Genomic DNA, 16,245 nt, shown 5'->3' with positions numbered 1-16,245 from the left:
CAAGGGTGATTACTTGTTGATGGTAAATCTGTGCCAGGTTTAGGCTAACCTCTTCTACAAAAGGTATAAGGAAGGCAAAGGATGACATCAAGCAGTATCAATCCCACTTACAGATTGTCAGTACTAAGAAAGGTTCCTGAATAAAAACAAGTTCTTTAAAACGAATACTCCTATTTTCTAATGTCACATTTTTTACCTCAATTGACATATCTGACAGTCCAATTCAATGTGTCTTCTCCATATATTTCATACCTCTATTTGTTCTTAATAAATCATGTATAGTTGCAGATGCAATATTTAAAATATACCTATTTGTGCTATGATATTGATATGTACAGTATATATGTAAACATATTAGATACAGAACATGTGTATAAATCATGTAATGTTTTTTATAGAACTTGAATTTCAGGCCTTTAATTAATTAATTTAATGTAGCAGCTTTAAAATCAATCTTGTTGCACCAGTATGTTACATAACATGTAATCATTTTTATGTGTATGTTTGTGAATTGTGTGCATTTATGATTCACTGCATTTCCAATTAAAATTTCATAAGAGCATTAAAAGTCTGGCAAATTTGCCCAGATGAGACTAAAGAGCAAATCTGTGAGGAATTAGATCTGGCACAACATTTTAATGGTTTCAGGTTGAATTATTACAAACAGGGATGATTTTAATTTATCTAGTGACAGCTTTCATAATTGCATAAAGTAGTAAACATACATGTTTTATTGTTTTCTCTCTATTGTTCATGCTTGGTAGGCACTGCATCCTTAAGGATATCTGTGGGGTTAAATACACATTTAAAGAGAAAAATTATTGAAAAGCATCACAGGAACAAGATGAGAAGTGTAAATATAGTAACAGCCTTTTTATGGGTCCCAATTGTATTGTGCTTCATTATTACTATGTGTTCAGCAGGCAAAGCAAGGACAGTAAAACCATATGTTCATTAGGAACATGTAAACGTTTATTCCATGCTGAAAAGGAAAGAAAAGAAACAATGCTGCTGGTTTACCTCTCTCCCTCAAGCTAGAAGAAAGCTCCACAGCTGAAAGCATTGTTTCTTTTCTTTCCTTTTCAGCATGGAATAAAGACAAGGTAGGGGCAGGGAGCAGGGAACAAAAAGTATCGGCACTGAAGGAGAATAGGAGGAGAGATGAGAGACCGAAACCTGCAAAAGAGCAGAGAATTTTTCTGCCGGTTTCCCTCTACCCCTCATACCTCAAGACGGCTCCATGGCTGAAACATTGTCTCTTTTCTTTTCCTTTCAGCATCAAATAAACACTTACCTTTTCCTTGCAACCTAAGCATGCTGGCACAGCTACTGACACGAACTTCATACAATCATTATTTCTTGTTTTTTTTTTCAATTTTATAATTGACTGTGTTTTACTGTGTATGGGTAAAACATGCTTGGGTAAAAGGTATTGAAATCCTCTCAACTTGTTCGGGTAATGAGATGGGAAATCCAGCTTCAGAAATCAGGGATGTAAAACCCTGTGGTTTATTACAATCACCATCACTACTGACACCATTAAGAACTTCTAGGCCATAATGTCCATTACTTGCATGATTTGACACTTACATTCTTGTAATGTTCCTCAGCATGTTTTACTTGAGGTTCAGTCTTTCAAAAATATGTATGATTCCTAAAACAATTTTCCATAGAACATTCTCTTGCAGACAAAACATTTACATGCTTGTATTTAATTGTATGGGGACTTGAGGGTGAAGGTGTTTGTCTCTGGTACTTCCCACCTCTCAACCCAACCTTGCTAACTCTAAAAAGGTACAGTACATGTGCATATACAGTATTACAATCATTAGAAATGATGTTTTTTCCCAACATCATTTATTTAGTTTTTATTTGATTCTTTACAACTGTCTTTCTCATTTGCTTATGTCCAAAACCTCACAAATTCTTTGTTTTATTTACTGGAAACAATTAATTATGAGTTGTAACAACTGAAACATTGCTGGATTTATGCACTTTAATATGTCATGCCACAGTTTTTCCAGATTCTTGTTATCTTATTGTTAGTGTGAAAGAGTGAACATAAAATTTAACCAATAATGTTGGTGACACATTTCACAATGTCTGTTTACAATATTTAAATGTTCCGTCCTACAGATGAGATATAAAACCAAGGTCCTGACCCTTTGTTATTAAAAATCCCAGGGCGGTCTCAAAAAGAGTAGGGGTGTTACTCTGGGGTCCTGGCCAAACATTCCAATGGGTTTTACCAATCATGGCCTCTTAATAATCCCCATCTACCGTCACCTCACCCAGGCGGATGCTGCACATTGGTGGTGACGTCTGGGAGTCCCCATTACCCATAAAGGACTTTGGAGTGTACAGAAAGTGCTCTATACGTGTACGCAATTATTATTATTCAATCTTTTGTAGAAAAAGCATGAATGTTGAAAACTTTAAATATGAAATGGTTTTAAAACCATAATTTTTACAATTTAAATCTGAAACAAAATTACCTGTATTCCATTTTCTATTTATACACAGTAACAATTCTAATTACTGTACGTGATTTTAAGAATGATAATTACTGTATATTAGTGTTATGCAGTATTGTAACATCTCATTTGGAGTTGTTGTAGCAACATGGTAACAACATCCTGTCTCAGCAATGTAATCATTGTATTTAATGAAATTATTTGTCACTAGTATGCATACATTGAAATTAGCACACAAATCACAAATAGGATAAACTCTACAAATTATTGAAATGTATGCATTGTAAGCTCTTGTTTCAATTGTCATCGATATGCAGGAGTGTTCAGACTTGTGAGTTGGACGATTCTTCCAAAACTAAAACTTCCTTAGCAATATTTTCAATATTTATATAAGCCTAAAAGATTCATATGGATTATACAAAAGACTGTCATGTTTTTTTTAAAGCTGTGGAATTTATACCCTATCTACGATAATGATCATAGTGAAAACAAAAAAATGAAAATTTAAGAAAATACCCAAAATTCTCTGGTTTGATCCTACAGGATGAAAAATATTGATTTTATTTTCTACATCCCCTGTGTCTTTATGGCATCAAACACAGTCCTGGAGATTCTTACTTTTCAACTTATCTTTGATTCCAAAACTGATAAAGACTTTAGAGTAGAAACAGCCAATTGATGAAATAATTAGTGTAATTAAGAAACTGGGAGCACATAGGCGGTGAATACTAAAATCTCCTGTGGGCTAGAATCTATTGAGGGCAAGAATCATTCAAGGCTCATCCTGATCATTTGGTTCAGTGATGGACAAATTCCAGATGTCAATAGTTATTTAATCAATTGGCTATTTTTTCCTTCAAAAATCTTTAACAATTACGATGACAAATAGAACTAGAGAACCTGCTGGACTGAAGATCACTGGTTTACAGTGCTTGTTCATCTCTCATGCATTACACAATATTTCATGATTCACACTGCAATTTTCTTTGCTGTTATTTATGAGCCGTTGACACCCTATGATGTTAATTGCCAATATGCCTTATAACAATATATCATTCTGTCACAACTATTTCAATCCTATCACTTAGATGCTTTGTGAAAACATCTGCCTAATTGTTTGCACATGTTCCTGTTTATGCCTCTCTGGAAAAATTGAAAATGACAGCACAGGGTGTGAAGAACTGGTTCGGTAGGATACATCAGTACACTAGCCCTGGCACAATGGTATTAATTTCAAATCTGAGACGTTGCCAAATTAAAGTTCACTGAGTACATTCTGAGTGACTTCAATTATTCAGATGTACATTCACTTTTGCCTGTGGGGCTTACTGGCACGATGGATCTAAAACTTCTGATTAAGAGGTTAGCTGAGTGCTTTGTGTGTTGAGAGGATGCCATATTCTATAAACTTCTTACAAAAAGAATTCCAACAGTGCACCAAAGGAGCTCATATTCCCAACGTATGATTGTTTCTATATTTTTTACTTTGTAGCAGATATTTACAGCTTTATTGCAACAATCACAAAGCTGTCAATTAGTTACATTTCTTGTTTCATTACAGACCTGAGGAGTACCTGGATCATGTCCTATTGAAATGTGAATTTCTTTTGTCATTTACTAAATGAGACATGAGTTCCTATATTAAAAAAAAGCAATACAAAATTGTATATTAAATCACAAAAGTAAATGTCAAGGTGTAAAAAGTGGGAGTAGGGCATCAGGTATTGGAGATTATTGTATGCAAATTTAGCATAATTATAACCAATGTCTTTGTAAGAGTTGGTGTGTTTGTCTTTATTCTCTGTTCTTTGAGCTTTCTCTCAATCAAAGATCTGCCTGGTGCAGACAGTAAGGCAGGTGCCAATCAACAAAGATTGACCAACACACTGTTTGTGAAGTCTTTTTCTCTTCTCCAGGGAATACACATCCTCTGGGTAACAGTACCATACAGGAAGTATTGTGTGACACAGTGTAATGATATATAGCACAGATCGTGTTACACATTTCATACACGTCTCTGTCCCATCTCACATTCCCACTCGCACTGTGTTTAACAAACACTCACGCTGCAAGTAAATTTACCGTTCACTCCCATCTCTATTTTAGTTCCCCTCTTTCCTCACTTCCCCCCTCACTATTGCGGATTCTCCTCGAGCTCCCAAGTTCCCGTTATTCATTTCTAGTTTATATTTGGTATCTGACCTTCTAGCTTGCCACTGGTTTACGATTTAGTCTAGCGTTTCGTATTGTTGCTCTCCAGCATTTTCTGACCTTCTTGCTTGTTTCTTGAATTACGTTTTGCTTAACGAACTGGATTGGTGTTCTCTCTCTCTTTCCCTGAAGTCCTGCACAAGATCCATACTACCTACCTGCCCACTGTCACAAATGGCCTCCATCAGGTCTGTAGTCTGATTTCTTCCCAGGATCACAGGTCCAAGATCACTATCCATCACCCAAAGGAAGATCCACCAATGAGAGATCTATAGGGTGGAAACCAGAACTATACCTGAGTATAGAATTCTGCCATTAGACCTTTCCAAAAATACTTTCCACAACAGGAGAAACATGTTCAAGAATCTGCTGTAATTTTCTCTTGATCAACAAACAAGACATTTGGACCCTTTTTCTTGTCGGCATCCGGAATGTCTTGAGGTATGAGGGAAAGATCCTTGCACTGACAGCCAGTTCTCTTCAGTGGAAAGTTCAGGATAGCACTGAGCTGAAATGGGAGAAAGTCTATGCACAAGAAGGTGACTGCTTGTTCAGGGTAAGTCACACAACAAGGGGAGAAATGTGGTTCACTCCCAGCATTGAAGCTACTGCTGAAAAATGAAATATTCAGGGGTGATAATGATAACTGTATCTGCAGGTACAGCATCTATCCCATGCATTTTGATGATTTCCAAAAATTAATTCAGTAAAACACTCCATATATGAACTCAAGATGAAGGTTATGGTGATTGCCTCTCCATCAGTTCTGCAGTCAATTTTAGTAATAAATTTAACAAATCCAAGTAATTTGCGATCCAAATGCTGCATCCAATCATGCCTCTCACTGACTGATGCAATGAAGCTAATGCAGCTCTTGCTGGTATATATAAAATATGTTTTTAACAAGCTTCATTTTGCTCAGAACTGAGCCGAGAAGCTGTTTGGATCCCAAATATACCTAGATTCTATGACTATATGTCTCTTCAACTTTCTTGTACTAACTCCCTGTGGACTTCAGAATGAATTTTAAAATTCTGCTGCACACCCTTAAGGGCTTAAATAGTCTGGTTTCAGACTACATTATTGAGCTGTTATCCCCCTGTAAAACAGCATGTCATTTCCTTCACTGTTTGGACTATGGGTTTCTTTCAGTTCCCAAAATAGTCTCTGAACCTTAGGAGACTGGGCTTTCTGTTCTGTTGCTCCAAGACAGTGGAATGATCTCTTAGACCATGTTAGATGAAAATCAGTCAGCACTTTGAAATTCTGTTTTAAAACTTGTTTTGTTCACCTGCTTTTATTTCTAATTTATTGTATAAATGTGTACTTAGTATTTTTTGTTCATTTTGTTTTATTGTTGTATTGTAAAGCATCTTGAAATGTTGTCACAATGGTGCTATAGTACATACATTATTATTGAACATAAAACAATATAAATAAACCCCACAAAACTGTTGGAGTATTAAGGGTCATTCTCCCCAATTTAATTTTTAAAGGGATGCAATTTAAAATACATTACCCAGCTATTAAAACGCTGGTGTGTTGGCACAAAAGAACTAATATATTTGATTGAGCAAAGCAGCCCACTTTATTACCGGAGGTGTGAGAGAGATCACTGTCCTATTTAAAGAGAACAACAGGTCTTGCAGAGCAACAAGTCTGAAGTCCAGCAAAATTGCTTAGCTCCAGAAAGGTGTTCTTCCAAAAAACGGATGACATTTGACAACTTGTAGACATGTCATAAAGATTCTATATCATATGAAAAAAACATGACCCATAGCATCATCCTACCACCCCTGTCTTTCATTGCATTGAACAAGCCTTTCCTGCTTATACTTTTCTTCAGCTTGTCACCAGACCTGTACTCAGCCATCACTTTGGTGGAGGCAAAACTGATGTCTTCTCGGCACACAATTTTAGACTCTCTCTCAAGCCATTTGAGAGATAGTCTACACCGAGCTTCACTGCTCTGCATTCACAAGCAATTTCCACTTTGCAGTTTTCTCATGAATGCAAAGCTTGATTTAACAACTAAGATATTTTGTTCTTTAAAAATCAGACATTTAGAAATTAATATATAATGCATTTTCACTTAACCCAATGGTCTTCATTAGGGGTGTGAAAATTCAAAGAAATTTAGTGTTAGTCGAACTGAACATTGATCGCATTTCATTTTTCTTATTTTACAACTATTTTAATTGGATTTGAATATTTAAATGAAAAAAATATACAGTTAAACCCTTTATTTTAGATCTTTTCTTCTTCGTTTTTAAGCACAGCAGTGATTTTCAAAACATTTTAAGGAATACATTCAAACTATACAAGCAATTTCAGGAGAAAATAATGATTGTTTTGCAAATGTCATGATGAAAAAAGGATAAGAGCATTATTTACTGTTGCTCAGATACAGTGACATGCAAAAGTATTCAAACCCTTTAAAATTTTTCAAATGTTGCTGGTTTACATATGATAGTTATGCATCTTTTTCTAATCAGTATACTGTATCTATTGCAAACTCAAGTGCTCAATCATTTTTTTACATTTTTACAGACAAAATTAGATATTTGACAGTGGATATCTTAAAGAAAGTTAAAAACCAAAACATGCTACTTGCATAAGTATTAATATACAGTAATATGGCCTTAGAAAAAAAACTTTTATACATTATAATGCATTGCTGAATTTTATTTTTTAATGTGAAAATTAAATCTGAAACTATTTAAGAAGCATTGGATAATTTACTGAAAACCTGTGGGACTGGAGTGGACATACTGTATATACTGTGCATTGCAATGCTGATATGCTAGATAAAAGTAACTGTAAACAATGGATGTTACCCTGTTATAATAAAGCATGTCTTTCTATAATTATATTTCTGAACCACAATGATTAGTTATATTAACATTTAAATGTGGCAACACTACATAACATCTTACAGTGGTTTTGTAGGATAATGATATATTTACCATTTTACTTTGGTGAAATAAAGGATATCTTTGTTTTACAGTATGGATAATGACAAAGAAGTAAAAGCACCTTCAGAAGTGACCATGTGTTTTTTTGAAAATATGGGTGGAATTTATTATAATAAGCCTGCTTGTATATTATATATATATAATAATGTACACACAAACATTATATGAGCACACAAAAACAGTTATGTTATTTTGACAGTTCAATTTTTAGCATCACTCTACAATTGCACTATGCACTATTCAATATAACCCACTATGAGGCTATATAATTGAAATTACTGTCTGACATTTTCTCATACTGAGGCAGAAAGCAACATAACTTTACTTGTCCACTTTCTAGACAAGACAGCCAGCTCAGCGGACCTGGGATTAGACCTGAAAATCTGCTGCCGATTACTTACAAAAATACATAAACTGCCATTTGACTAGAAAAAACATTGAAAGCTCCTGAATGAAGGATGAAACATGTGAAATGTAACAATGAAACAGAAGCACTCTTCCCCCTAACCTCCAAGAAATGTTTTATCATTTTAATCAAAGCTAACCAAAGACATTTCTTGCTTTTTCTTAACACATGTTATTTTGTATTTATGGTTTTTCTGATTACCTTCATTTTAATTCTTTGGAATTATGCTCCTATTGTATGTCAGTTCTCCTGATGGTCTACTGTTCATATCCACAATGTTATTTTTTGTGATTGATGTATTTTCTTTTCATACTTTTTTTGTACTGCTTTAAACAAACACTTCATTCACCACTAATGTCTGTCACCCACATGTTTAAAGGTCTTCAACTCCAGTGCTGATCAAATCCAGCACTGTTTAATTTACAAAACCTGATAACAGACAGCTACTGTATGTGCTTGTGCTGCTGGCTGATTAAAAAAAAAAAGATTGCATTTAAAATTTCTATTAAAGTTTAAACTTTAATCAAAAAAATATTCCACAATGGTATCTACAATTGATATATACAATCATAATAATTGAAAAGAATACAAGGGCAGGTGAGTTTCAAACCCTATAGGTATGGGGCAAGTAAACTTTTTATCCAATAACCATCAGACATTTTTAGTTAATAGTTCTAATCTAACTATATTGAAAGTGTTATTCATACCGTACTTAAAATTACCATAGAAATGTACTAATGCCATGCAAATGTTTCTGTTGTTCTATTATATTTAATTAATTCATGACAATTTTCCTTTCAGTTTAGCAGGTGATATTTGTGTATGTTAAATTTCTCTTCTTTATTGTGCTGAAAAAAAGCACACTCATAATTGTTTTCTGTTTTCAAACGACATCTTGATTATGCTATTGTTCGCCATTTTTTTTCAAACCAAATTCAACATAGAATGCATGTTGGAGTTGTACACTTATTTAGAGCTCTCATAGCAATGTGGTAACAACATCCAATCCAATGTACAGAATGCATACATCATGATTAACACAGGAGAGAATTAATAGGTTATTAAACATTTAATACTTTACTGATTTGTCTGATAACCACACGCAGCTGCTATACTGGCAGGATTCACTGTGCCACCTGACAGTTTTACAGAGTAGTGCAGTCCTGCATAAAATTTTGAAAAAATAAAAACACTATGACAATACTGTCATACTGATTGACACCTTGCATATTGTATTTTAAAATACAGGAGTGCACATAACATGAAATTTTCATAATAACAATGCCCCATTTTCTAATCATATAATTTGCCAGAGTAATAGTGTTTTTTGCTTCAACTACTAACAATAACTGTCTGGAAAATAAAGTATAAACTGTTTTAAAATGGTATCAAATAAATATTTATTTTAATACTTAGGGTAGCGCAAGGGCATAGTGGTTAGCAGTGCTATCTGTGTGGAAGGTCTAGTGTTCTCCCTGTGTTTGTGTGGGTTTCCTCCAGTTGCTCTGGTTTCCTCCCATAGTCCAAGGAAATACTGTTAGGTAATTCACTTTTTGTGTGTGCCCTGTGATGGACTGGCATCCCATCCAGGAGATGCTGCCTTGCACGCATTGTTTATCAGAATAGGTTCCAGCTTCTCCCAAACCCAGATAAAGCAGTTAGAAAATGGTCATTATTTTTAGTCATTTATGTATAGTTTATCCATAGTTTTAACATCAGTTGTCTTCTGTAACACAAATTGGTGTTCATCAACAACTTAATAATAGTATTATCAGTCTACAACATTTGATCTCTCAATGGTGACATGGTTGTTAGCACTATTGAACTACTTCAGGGCAAACTTTTAGTGACCACTTATCTTTCACCTATCTGCAGGTTGAGCAGTACGAGAGTGAATGAGTGCTCAAACTTTGGCTGCATTTTCATCTTGTGAATGTACTTCACCTGACCAGCTTCTGTCTCTGTAGTAAAGGAATAGCTTGGTTAAAGATTTAACATGCTTATGTAGCAGTATATCAAGGGTTATGCCTTATACAGCTTTCTTCAGGAAAGCATTAGATATGGATTGTATGTAGACCTGATGTGACTCATTGCCGTGCTGTGAAATAAAATAATAAAAGTTAACAAAAAATTAACACAGTCACTCTTCTCGTGTGTCTAACAGAAAAGTAAAAGAAAAAAAGTAGAGAAATTAAAAGGAAGAGAAATAGAAAAATCTACAAGACAAATTACACAATTTGTAAATGAATAAGTAGAAATGAACATCCACATGACTACAGAACTCCTCTTTAATCACAGTTAAAAAGACAACAGAAATAATTAAAAAATAACTTCTGATAAAATTAAAGGCAACATTCAAATGTTTTAATTCTCATTTACAGTGCCTGATCCATTTTAGTAAAAAAAAATGGAAATACAGAAGAAATTAAGAAAAAATATGGGACTATCTTAAATGTTTTAAGACTGTGGATAGTAAAAGAAAATGCAAAACTAATCAATAGTCTAGGGACATAGATGAAGTCACAGGGAAGACAGTATTTCCTGAATGTTGAGTTTTTGTGCCAGTGTACATCAGTTGGCTGCCTGGGGTGCTGACAGATGTTGGTTTGCTTTAACTGTACAATGTATGTCTAGAACAGTGATTGTCAAACTTTTTGCAGGTCACCCAAGCAGATGGATAACTTTGATAATTATGTTTTCATAAAAGTGAGCGTTATAAACTTTTAAAATGAAAATAATGAAGTGTGATTTGAATGAACATGCCACAAGTAACAGATGTGCAATTAACATTTACATGATTGAATTTTTAAGGTATGGTCAGTTCCCATGGTTTTAAGGTAAACATGTTTATCCAGTACATATTTTATTATTTACTTTGACTACAGATTATTTTTTTCTTTTTGACTAATACAGTACACAAGAAATACAATGGCAACTTTGTCCCTTTTTCCTCACAAGTATTTTTTTTACCCAACACAGTGTTTTAAATGACAAATAATTGAATAGGCTTTCCTAGTTATTTCATATCTTCCTAATTTGAAACAACCAGTTGTATATCTACCCTAATTGCTGGGATAATTCCTGTACTACAAATTAAGAATAAGTATCTGTAAAAGAAAACAACTTCCAAAACATGCATTCATCATTTGTAATACTCCTAAAATACCACAGAGGAAATTAAGCAACAGGCAGTACATCTCACTAATATCACTGAAAACTAGTAGATACTTGTTCTAAACTAGAAGTCTTTGCTGTAAGCCAAGGAAGAATTGGCCAGCTGTACTCTATCCAACTGATAAATCAGGCTGGTGCTTAGTAAACTAATCTGCAATTCCATAGATGACTGGAATCATGACAGACCCTTGTCACTAATCATGGATGGTTGCATCATCAAATTATGGGGGAGGCGATTAGGACTAAAATCTAACAAATTTATCTATTACAGAAAAGCAGTCAAAACAAATGCAATAAATATGGGTTAAGAAATAGGTCTTGGATGTTTAAACTGAATCTTCTGTCCCTGTCTCATTGAAGCTATTTGTCTGTTTATGATTCCAAAGGAAGGATTATGAGCAAAAACTTTGGGCTGTTAGTGGAAAATGTTATCTTTAGGCCCAAGGAGTAGAAATAAATCATAAAGGAAACTCCAAAGAGTTTGTTTTGAACTTTGGCCACTCCACTTTGGGAGTAATTAAATACTCTGGCCTTCCCCTTAAAGAAGGCAAGTCATACATGGTCAGGCTAATCAAAACACACTTTCTACATAGGACAAGTTGTATTATCATACATACAATACTGTACATATACTTATATCTGAGAGCTAGGATGTGTAGTAAGAATATTTCAGTCAAACCTCTCCATACAACTACCCTGGTTGGTGGTTATCTCTTCTCTACTATAACACTTTCAGTCTACAGCAGTCCTAGTGGAAATGTTCTGCAATCACTCAGTGGAAACTAGAATTAACTACTGTAGTAAACCCCCCCTCAATTTGACTGTATGTGACAATAGAGTGTATATACATGGTTCAAACACATTAATGAAAAAATAAGAATAGGAAATTTACTAAACAATGCAAAATGATTTACACATTGTCCATTTAGAAGATTAAGTAAAATCATACCTCTTGTAACTGCCATTCACAGAAAGAGGGCTGACACCTGGATCTATATTACCTGTTTCCATGAAGGTCTGATATTAAAACAAAAAACCAGAGATGGGCTGTCACAGGGTTTATACTGTGAATGCTATCATTGAAATCCAGGTGCAGGGGGAACTCTAATCAGCCACACCTGTCTGCAATCAGCATTTGACAAATACACTTTGATTAATTGATTGATTGATTGATTGATATGAGAGCACAACAGGTAATTGAGTGTTTATTTTTTCTAATTATTAACTTAAGGAAATCACCCTGTTCTGACTAACTTTGTTACCCCAATAATGAACAATACTTTCCAGCCTCAGCAGGTGTTTTATGTGAGTGTCTTTACCACTTGAGGTACCTGGGCACCTAAGAACTAGAAGAGTTTTGCTCTTTAGTCTTATATTGTAGCACTGTACAGTTATGTTTTAGAAGATACACATCTCTAATTCTATCTTTGCAACACAAAGCATGAAATCATTTGGCGATATTGAAATTAATTTTGTTAGCTTTGTCAGTTAAACTCTTAAGTGTTCTTTAGCTATACCTAGAGTGCGGCATCAATTGACCTATTTACGTAGCATTAGAGGTCTGGTAAATCTGAAGACAAAGTGGTAGTTTGAAGAGTAAAAAACAATCAGACACATCCTGCAGTTGGTTATACATTTAATATACTTCTAGTTTCAGTCGTAGCATTGGAAGAGTTCTATTCCAAGTTATTGGGTTAATATTCCAAATATCTGTAAATATTTATATGCATTCTGGTGCTCCTTCTTATATTCAAGTTGATGGTAGGATCTTCCTGCTTCAAAGAAAAACAAACTGCAGTCTGATACATACTGTATTTATGTACTATACTGTTAATCAGGTTTTTATTTATATAAACAGTGTATTCCAATTTTCCAATTTGTAATTTTGAATATCTCAGAAAATATTTGGGAGTTATGTAAAAATGTTTCATTCTTAAAAAATCTATATTTCTATATTTGTATTTACAACATAGTCATTCTTAAATTTAGCAGTCTTTGGCATTTGAATTTTCAAAATTCCTGCTAAACTTAAAAAAAAAATGAGACAGTACTCACTTCAAGTCTGCAAATAAAGGAAACTTTGGTGAAAAATTGCCCTCAAAAGGAATTTTAAGTTGTGTATGCCATTAATAAAATAAAAATTCAGACCTCAAACAGAATGTACACCTTTCTTCTATGAGTAGTGCTATTCAGCATTATGGTGCATCTGAAGGGAACCATTGTCTTAGAAGGGTTTTCCATCTTCAAATGGAAAGCTTCATGAAATCAAAGTATAAGCTATTCATAAATACACTTTACTGTTGTTTTCAGTTTTTCAGATTCAGACAAGGAGCTGCTTATCTGTTACATATCTTTAAAGAAGGGGCTACATAAGTGGTACTTTATATGGCCAAGTAGGAAGAAAGAAACAATATGACATTGTTAAATACTCCTAATGCAAATGTGAAACTTACAGATTCACTGAGAAGTGCTTTGTGTATGGTATGTAATATATGTGGGCAGATGTGTGTGGGAAAGCTTCCGTGTGCTTGCTGCAGGGAATTTTGAGACTACAAAAGTCTATCTCTGTCTAATCGGCTTTATTATCATTGTCAACTACACTTCCCAGTGCAGGACACGTCAATTGCCCCCCTTTAAAGCGCTTTTAATGAGCTCATGAACATACACAATTATGTATAAAAACTATGACTATACAGTAATAATATAGCTTAAATGTGATTTGTGAAAGGATTACAGACCATCCCATGGTATTAAAATCAAATTTAACACGATTCCTGTGCATTCTGGTCACGTGTTCCTGAAATATTCTGCTGAATTTAATTCTTTTAATTAGGATTAATTATTTTTTTCTTCATGTCTTGATTGAGATATTCTTGACATAATTCTTCATTCCTAAGCTGTATGTTATTCTTGAACTGTAAAAACATTACCAGAAAATGTGTATGAAAACTGTTCTTATTATTAGAAATGTAAAGTATCTGTACATGATACAATCACTGTAGCTTGACTAAATTTATGCCCAAAGCACAGTAAAAAGCACAGTAAATTTTTAATCAATGGATTAACATTATCTCATAAATTCTAGTGTAAAAAGAGGATAAGATATGGCAAGATGATTTAACTAAGTTAATTAACTTTTACTTGCTGATAAGATTTCAATGAGGAATAGCATTTTTCATCACATCATCTATTATATATCAAGGATAATAGACTGTTATCATGTGACATCCTTGACTTCATATTGTAGTTGGAAGGAATAAACTGGTGCATAGCAGAATTGTCTTAGCTGTATACTGAAGGCAGGGTGTGGAGACTGGACCATTATTCAGTACCTAGATGTATTCTATGTATACATAGCTGTAACAGCCAATGTGTCCAGAGCCAAGAAACAAACATGTTGATTTATTGTTAAATGAAGCTGGTCTTCCAGGCGGCGAACACAGCTGTAAGATGACTAACACCAGGAGTCTCAGTGTCAGAATATATCTTTACTGTGATGACTAATGTACTGTAACATTCTCACATGTCAGCATAGTATCATTTTTTGGAATAAGCACTGTATCTTTTAGAATTGACAATGTTTCATTCTAAGAACGAGTGCAGTATAGATAAACTGGGTGGTGAAAACAGGTACAATCCTCTGTAACTAGTTTGGAAGTTGCAAGACCTTATGCCTATGTGCTATAGGTGTGTAGTCCTTAGAAATATTAACCAAATAAGTCATACTGTATGTGAGATTTAAAATAAGCCAATCAAATTGCCAAATGAATGCTCTCATTGGTGGGCTACTGCCAAAGATTGATCACATTTCAGCACACATTTCAATAACCAATAATACACAGAAAAGTATAATACACAACAGCAATTTACAAACCTACAATGAAATTCTTAAGATTATAAATCTTTAAATGTATGATGAAGGCTTATTTGAACTTGAACCAACATAAGCTGTATGTGCTTTGAATCTAATCTTTTCTCTTTGGTAGCAGTGGACTGTTCATTGAAATTGTGAAAATCTAGCATGAAATTGAGAAAGAAATAACTTATTGCAGGCTCACTAATAAGTACCATAGCTCCTGTCAATCTTAAAGGGTATCCCTTCTTAATCAATGTTGTACCTATTGTTTTTTCATTGTTCTCTATGACATTCATGCTGTTTTTAAGCCTTTATTCAATCAGATTAAATACAGTAGATTTACATGATTCACAGATTTTTAAATATTATCATGACTATCCATTCATATAGCAGGGGATGTACTGGACTTGAGAACTACAAATGAGCTTACATTCTTTTTCCAAGAGCACAACAGCAGTGTATGGGATTTAAACACACAACATTCCTGTTTGGAGTCTGGACACATAACTGCTACTTCATGCTGTTGCCAGATGAACCAAGGGAGAGCACTAAGGTAGTTCTGTGCTATTAGAAATTGTGCAGTCAGGATTCCCACACTGGTGGAATTTGCAAGGGTCAGCACAGCCAAAGTGCACTGTTTGAGCCTAACTCCAGATTATATCTCTCCTGTTGGTAAAATATGTACAATATTTAAGGTTATTATTTAAATGGCATATACGTGATGGACAAACTTAGCAGGTTATGTCACTGTAATAAATTATTTATGCTGTATTATTCTGACTGATGCTATATTACAGTTTTTGTCTGCATTTGGCCTATTGTCTCAAACAAATATTTGAGACAATACAGTATATGTTAACAGATACTGTATAGCTGTTGTCTTCCTGTGTTCTGGTAGTAAAAAGATGTTCTCTGCCAGACAATACTTTGTTTTTGTTCGTTCTTTCTAACTGACCCCACCACTGAATGAAATCTAGCACTATATCTTTGAACATTGCTTTCATGAACTAAAATACATGTTTAAATCTTCTTTTCTTCCTTCTGCTCACATCTTGTGGCTGCTCATGTTTTGCTCAAACATTATTGTGTATATCGTGTGGCTGCTCAAATTGTTGTGTATATTTTGGAAGTTAAAAACCTTAGAAGACT

At 34.2% G+C, this 16,245-nt stretch overlaps 1 long non-coding RNA gene across 1 annotated transcript; it reads right to left on the bottom strand.

Annotated features, from left to right (window-relative positions):
• Window positions 1–628: 628 nt before the first annotated feature.
• Window positions 629–12,260, bottom strand: LOC107078289 (uncharacterized). The gene is made up of 3 exons (XR_001479229.2): window positions 12,190–12,260; window positions 4,844–4,954; window positions 629–785 (listed from the first exon to the last, which is right to left on the bottom strand). It is a non-coding gene; the product is annotated as an uncharacterized lncRNA (long non-coding RNA).
• Window positions 12,261–16,245: the final 3,985 nt, after the last annotated feature.

This window comes from Lepisosteus oculatus, chromosome 6, assembly GCF_040954835.1.
Source record: "Lepisosteus oculatus isolate fLepOcu1 chromosome 6, fLepOcu1.hap2, whole genome shotgun sequence".
In the NCBI taxonomy this organism is placed as follows: Eukaryota; Metazoa; Chordata; class Actinopteri; order Semionotiformes; family Lepisosteidae; genus Lepisosteus; species Lepisosteus oculatus.
The sequence above is the reverse complement of the archived record's forward strand: the minus strand, read 5'-3'. Positions and strand labels throughout refer to the sequence as shown.